This window comes from Marmota marmota, unplaced genomic scaffold (assembly GCF_001458135.2).
Source record: "Marmota marmota marmota unplaced genomic scaffold, marMar, whole genome shotgun sequence".
Taxonomy (NCBI): domain Eukaryota; kingdom Metazoa; phylum Chordata; class Mammalia; order Rodentia; family Sciuridae; genus Marmota; species Marmota marmota.
The window spans coordinates 17,862,134-17,869,516 of record NW_026000016.1 but is presented as its reverse complement, the minus strand read 5'-3'; the positions used below and the strand labels follow the sequence as shown (position 1 = coordinate 17,869,516).

General features: G+C 34.6%; 1 protein-coding gene across 10 annotated transcripts in view; it reads left to right on the top strand.

The window, feature by feature from the left end:
* Cep170 (centrosomal protein 170) overlaps positions 1–7,383 on the top strand; it is a 129,695-nt gene that overhangs the window by 1,039 nt on the left and 121,273 nt on the right. The window lies entirely within an intron of this gene.

Here is a 7,383-nt window from a genome sequence, read left to right as displayed (position 1 = left end):
GGGGGGGGGGGGGAGCTTTGTAGGCAATGGCTGCGTTGCTGCTGGAGAAGGGATTTTTTCCTGTGTGCCCATCCCTTTTGTATGTTTGGTTTCGGGGTGTGAGGTGGCTAGGGGAGGTCACACGGGGAGCCTTTTGGACGTGTCGGGAGGGCGTGGAAGACGTGGTGTCACGCACCCAGCCAGGCGACTTGCACCCCGCATAGGCTGAGGCTCTGTAGTAAACCCGGGGAAGGAGAGGGTAGCTTCCTGTGGGCTTCATTGTCCTCAGATTCAAATGTAGGATTTTGGTGTGGTTCCCTTACATTTTCTAGAAGGGAGCAGGGAATATTAGCAGCTGCCAAACACAGGGCGGGAAGATGTGGGATTTATATATCACATACAGATTTGTCTTATAATCTATTTTCCTGGTGTTCATTAGGGTTTTACTTATTTTCCCCATCTAAGAATATAAAGATAGAGACTATACCCGCTGGAGTTCAAGTCTGTCAAGTCGATCTATATAAGATTACTAGGTAACTATGAAGACTAGGCTAGGAATGGCCTGACAAGGAAGCTGTTGTGTAGCCTAGAAGTGAACCAGCAGAATTGTTTTTTTTTTTTTTTCCATTGGGTGGGTATTCTTGTTCCTAAGGGACTAGATTAGGATAATCTTTCCGTTTTATTTTATTATTTTTTTAACAATCAAAATAAAACTTTTGGTATATTGTTTCTGAAATTGTTTATCTTTTATTCTATTAAATGAAAATTCACCTATTTGGAAGGAATTTGTTGAAGCAGATGATACATTTGGTTGAAAATGCATATTTTGGGGCTGGGAGCTGTAGCTTGGTGGTAGAGCTCTTGCCTAGCACTTGTGAGGCACTGGAATCCTCAGCATCACATAAAAAATAAATAAAATAAGGGCATACTTTTCATCTGTAACTACAAAAAGAAAAAGAAAAAGAAAATGCATTTTTAAAAATGATTTGAATCTTAAGCTTACACCAGAAGACAGGATGAAGCAGAACAGAGAGGAGCATATGAAGTAATAGTTACCTTATGAATTACAGTATTTAGATTTTCACTGAAATTACCCTACTTTATGCTTCGAATACTTAGAATTCTGGAAATAGTGCATTGATGAATAGCAAGTTACAAATCTTTTTTTTTTTTTTGCCATTATTTTAAAGAAAACCAGAACTGCTTTCAGTTTTTTCTCACTTTGTAGATACTGTAGAATTTTGGTGGTATAAAATAGAAGAGTCTGAGTACACTTGACAGAGACAGGGGAAGACACAAATTCAACTGGAAGACAGAGCCAAATAAAACCAAGATCTATTCTGCAGTGTGGTTTCTCCTGTGCCACCGTAGGCCTCCCACCCTGTACAAACTTATGAAAAGCTTCTCTGCATGCTCTTTGAGCTATCTGTGTCAGTGACTTTGATTTTCATAGTTGGGTTAATTTAGTCATCTTTGTGATGTAAAAATAGTGATTTTACTGAAATGGAACTTTAGTTTCAGAAAGTAACATCCTGTATAAAGAAAGATGTCCTAACATGTGCTTTTCATAAAAAGAAAGTTTTGGAAGGGTTTTCCAGTTCTTTACTATAAAATATTTTAATATTATTTCTTGAAAGTCAGTGAGATTTTCTAATAGCATGATCAAGTCTATAAACTGTGCAAAAATAAAATTTCACTTAACAAAAATATATGAAGTTTATTTTTCTTTGATTAGTGAATTCTAATGATTTTCAACTTAAACTAGAACTTACCTTTTAAGAAACATTAACTTTGTTTCTTATTGGGTTAATTTTTATTACACATTGCTTTTTGGTTGCTTTAGAATTTTAATTCTTTAATTCTACACTGTATTTAGTAGGCCTTTTTTTTTGAAATTTATTTCCCATAATTTAATCAAACTTTAAGAAAATAATCCATAATTAAACTCAGTGTGTGAAATTATATTCACTCAAACTTTAAATTTATTTTATTGGTAACTTTCATGGTGTTCTAAAATGATTTTACATGGGAATAACTAATCTGCATGTTTCTTGTCTTAGCATTAGAATAATGAAATTTACATTGTATACATAGGCATTATTCTGCATCAATTAATGCAGATATCAAGGTGCTTTCTGAAATTCTATGCTTAGTGATTTGCTTGTTCCTTGTCTGTTTCTTATTCCTTTTTATCTACCAGAAAAAAAGTTTTATTTTGCATCTGATAGCAATCAGATGAGTTCCCATATAGTACTAAGTGTTGTATTTGTTTAAGCTTCTTGTCTATATGTTTGTTTTTTTTTTTTTAATTCAGAAAATTCTTTTCCAGGAAAATAATTTTTTCCCTTTATAATTAATGTGTAATTCTTTTTCTTTTTATTTATTTATTTTTTGTTGGTACTTCAGTTCTTTTTGTTTTTTGAGAAAGGGTCTTGCTAAATTCCCAAGATTGGCCTGGAACTTGCAATTTCCCTTCTTTAGACTTCTGAGTATATGGGATTACAGGCTTGTGCTATCACACCCAACTCTTCCTTTTAAACACTGGGTTGTTAAACATTGCTAATAAGTATCTAACAGGATGATACTTAATTGCAGACTCAAGTGTCTGTGTAGTTGCAAATTATTCTAGAAATATAACAAAAGGTCAGTTACATACTATCTGAAAATGTTTCATGAGTAGATAATATGTATCAACCTGAGAATTATAAGAAATAGGTTTACTTTTAATGGGGAGAAATCTCAGATCATCTTTTTTATTAATCTTCTTATTAATAATGAAGATTTTTAAATAACTACCCATGCTGAAAGGGGCTTTGATTTATTAACTCAATTATTTCATGAGGAATGAGTTTTAATCATGAGTTAGCCATTTTGATATGTAAAGAGAATAAGAAAACATCTGTGGTTGATTAAGCTGGGTATATTGTCCAGTTTAGTTGAAATGATTGTGCAACAGTATAAATTTTTTTTACTCAGAATGAATAACATAGCTGTATTTATAAAGCCTACTTTTATATAAGCGAAGGTAGAAAAGAAACCAACACAAGGTTAAAGAAAATCTCATAAAAATTACATGCAAATAGAGATTGCATACAGTGGAAAAGAATCCCAAGCATGCATTGCTTAGATTTGAATAGCATATGATACATAGCAAAGAACAGATTATTATTTAAGTGCATTGATAATTAACAAATTACATAGAAAATATTGTACTTTGGGACATAAAGTTTATTCAGTGAACTATGCCTATCGTGTATGGAACACCTGCTAAATGTCAGGCTGTTTGTGTGTGTGTGTGTGTGTGTGTGTGTGTGTGTGTGTGTGTGAGAGAGAGAGAGAGAGAGAGAGAGAGAGAGAGATTGCATTTAATTTACGCAGCAGTCTTAATAAACATATTATAAAAATACATTTAATTCCACATTTAAAGTGGAAGAAATTTGAGGCTGTTTTTAATGTCACATATAAAGGTTAGAGCCCATAAATGAACCTTTGGCTTTTTGACTAAAGCCAGAATTGTTTCTGCTCATCTTTTTGAATTGGAGCTTAACCAGTCATCCATACAATATGCCACCCACTACTAATATTCCTTAGATACTAATGAACCTAACTCTCCATGAATACTTCCCTGAATATAGAAGAAAGACCATTTACCCTTCAGAAAGTATAATGGAAAGATTTTACAAAAATTGAGCCAATATCTTCTTTGTTATCTAACTTCTTGTTGCACTCTATCTTTTGGAGTAAAACACTGTAAAGTTTTTCTCAAATTTATTAGCTCTCTGCTGGATTTTCTTTTATTCTAAATTAAATGTTTCACTACTTCTAGTTCATATGATATGGCTTCATTTGCCTTTTTCATCTCTGTCAACTGAATTCTGTTAGTTTTATCAGTGCTATTCTTTTTTTCTGCTCTAGTTTTCATATTTAATTCTGTAATTATGGTCTGAATTTGGAGTGTAGTAAAACTATTCTTTTCCTTATTTCAAGCCATACACTTGTGTTTACAGTTTTTGTCAACTCTTTAACAAAACTATTTGTGTTTACCTCCCAGTTCTAAGCAAAACACACTGAGAGAAATATGTTATGGCTTTTAAAGTTATATTTATGTAACTCAATGGGTTATTTTTGGAGATGCTGTTCTTCTGCTTTTCTAAAATGAAATGATAAATAAAATAGGCTTTCTAAAATGAAATATTTTTAGTAGGTACAATAGATGGCTTTTGCTATTTGTTGTAGATTTTTGTTTTGTTTGAATCTTCTTAATTAACCAATAAAATATTAGCAGCTGTATGTTGGTTCTCTTTGTTTATTTATTTTTTAGAAAAAATTTGGAAATAACTGATGCAGTCAACATAAACCAACATCTTTACATTTAGCTAGATCTCTGTATTTTTGTATATACACATAGATGATGTTTTTGAAGCACTGTTTTACTTTACTGCATATTAAATTTCATCTGCTCAAGTGTATCCATAGTTAAAACTTGTTGAGATCTTCTTGAATCATGTCACCAAAGGGATTAGTTTCCCTTCCTGGCTTTTTGACATTTATAAACCTAACAAGCCAGACCTCTAATATCTTCGTCCTGGTTATGTACTGGATATAGCCAAGGACAAAGCCATGCAGACTTATAAATAGAATAAATGTTACATAAACAAAATATGCTTATGGGAAAAGGGTGACAAAGGCAAAGAAATCTACCTGGATTGTGTGTGTGTGTGTGTGTGTGTGTGTGTGTGTGTAAATGGTTATATCCACCCAGTAGTATAGGATTGGGTGAATCTAGGAGTTTGGGTGATAGGGATAATTTTATAATAAAATGATATAAAGTTAAGATAGTGCTATGAAAATAATCTGTAAAGAGAGTGAATCATGAAAGACTGGTACTTTAAAAAAATTTTTCAAGGCATCAGTACATTCACATCATTCAAAAATCAAATAACATTGTTACTGGAGTCCTAAGCCAGAGGCCTAACTCTCAGGGTACCAACAGATCAGATTTGACCACCTGCTACTTCATGAGTTCAATCAGAGAGCCAAATGGTGGTGAAGTCAGAATGGAATTTATTTTTCAGTATGGCTCTGCTGGGAAGAATGGGGGTGAGGTGCCTACCAGCATCCTAAGCCCTATCTTGGGGTACTGACAAGAGCTTTGGGTTTATACTGGGGAAGGTCAAAAGCCCAGGGGCAAGAAGTATGCCTAGGCAAGCAGTCTTGGTCCAAGTGTGGTCTGGTTGATCATTGTCTCATCTGCATCTGGGAGGTTCTGGCTTTGCCCAGGAAATCATTATTGTCTGAGGGGGCAGTTATTTTCCTGTCTTGAAATGATCTCTATTCTACTAGCTGTAGTGAAATGATTGCTCTTGCTTGAGGGTGAGGCAGGGGCAGCCTCACTTGCTATCACAGGGTGTATTGAATTTAAGAGGATGGGTTGGGTGGATAGGGAGAGAGAGAACAAGTTAGAAGGACAAAAATGGAATTAGGATAACAACTTGGCCTCTTCCAGTATTTTAAAAAGAAAGTATGAAAATTCTTTTTACCCATGTTCTTCATGTGCTGACTTACCACTTTCCCTCATCTAGTAAATAAGTTCTTCCTTATCCTTCAACTCAAGCAAATATAAATATGTTCTTAGCCTTTCTTCCCTTTCTGACACAAAAGATAGCTTTTTTACACACTGCTCTACATCATGAGGGCTGCTGTTGTTGAGTAGATGGGAATATTCTCTCCACCCCCACAACCCACCCCTCTGAGAAGGTAATATTTCGTAGATTTGCATTATTAAAGAAGCAAGCCATGTAGGTATTTGGGAAGAGGACATTCTACTCCATGGTGCAGTGGTGCTGGGATGAGTAAATTCAAAGAACAAAGAGGCAACTGAGACTGGAGTTGAGTGAGCAAAGGGAAAAGTAGGAGGAACTGAGATTGGGTAGAGATTTTATTGGTTGGTTTTATTTAGGTTTTAAGGGAGTGCATTGGAAGGTTTTGAACAGGAAAATGACAAAAAAAATTATATTTTAGTTTAAAGCATGGCTTTGGTTATTTTTTAAATAATAGGCTAGAGGAGAGCAAGTATGGGAATAGCAAGATGAGCTAAGAAATATAATTGAGAGAATCTAGACTAAGATGTCATTGTTTAAAGTTACAAGTGTTGGTGTTAGTGACTAAGTAAATCAGCTTCTGGTTTAAAAAGTCAAGGATTTTGGACATGTAAATTTAGGAATAATAGGTAGGCAAGGGGATACATAGGTCAGGAATTCAGAAGAGAGGTTTGGATTACAAATACCTAAATATTTAAATTTTAACTGTCACCAGTAGACTGCAAGAGATTACTTGAGGAGTTAAATAGATTCGAGAAGAGGCCCAAAATTGAGTCCTGATACTCTGGACATTAAAAACTTAGCAAAAGAGAAGGAGCCATCAGGAAAGATTAAAAGATGTGGCTAGGGAGATATGAGTAAACTCGTGAAGTGTGTTGCCCAGAAGCCAAGGAAAGAGAGTATTTTTAGAGATAAGGAGTGATCTATTACCTATATCACCATTGGTAACCTGAATACTTCTTAAGAAATCAAATATGTGTATGCGGAGCTAAGTTTTTAATGTCCAGAGTATCAGGACTCAATTTTGGGCCTCTTCTCGAATCTATGGCAATTTGTAAATCAATGGATGTGTAACTGATGTGATTCTGCAATCTGTGTATGGGGTGAAGGTGGGAGTTCATAACCCACTTGAATCAAAGTGTCGAATATGATATGTCAAGAAATTTGTAATGTTTTGAACAACCCACAATAAAAAATTAAAAAAAAAAAAATCAAATAATGTCCTCGTGACAACAGTATCTGAGAAAGTAGTTTCAGTAGACCAACCTTCTTTCTGGTTTGTCAACAGGAATGCAGAAATATTCATAATTATTCTCCCTTGGAAACTACCAAATCTGAAGCCCTAAACAAAGTTTTATTCATAAGTAGGTCATTGTTTCCTAGGTAGATGGGTGTGGCTGCTGCTGCAATTGAGGTTTTAACAGGAGATGCAGTGATGTTCAGCAAGAACTTTTCAGGAGTTGCCTCAGTGTCACTATTTGTGTGACTGTTTGTTGCTCACTATCAGAAACTCAGTTTCTTCATCTCTAAAATAAAGCTAGTTATAGACCAACTCAAACCTTAGAGGTTTATTGTGATAACCAAATAAATCAGATGTAAAAAGCAAGGTAGGGATCTCCTTTCCGAATTGTCTCAAATGTGGTAAGAAAGGAAATATATTACCTGGGGTGAGAGGTGACAAAAATACTTTTCATTTTTAACTCTGTAAAAATAGCTTCATTTTTTTTTTTTTTTAAACTTTGTGAATTCTATCCTCTTAGGACCCAATGAGGACTTTCCTCTTTGAACACTCCCCCCCCCCCCC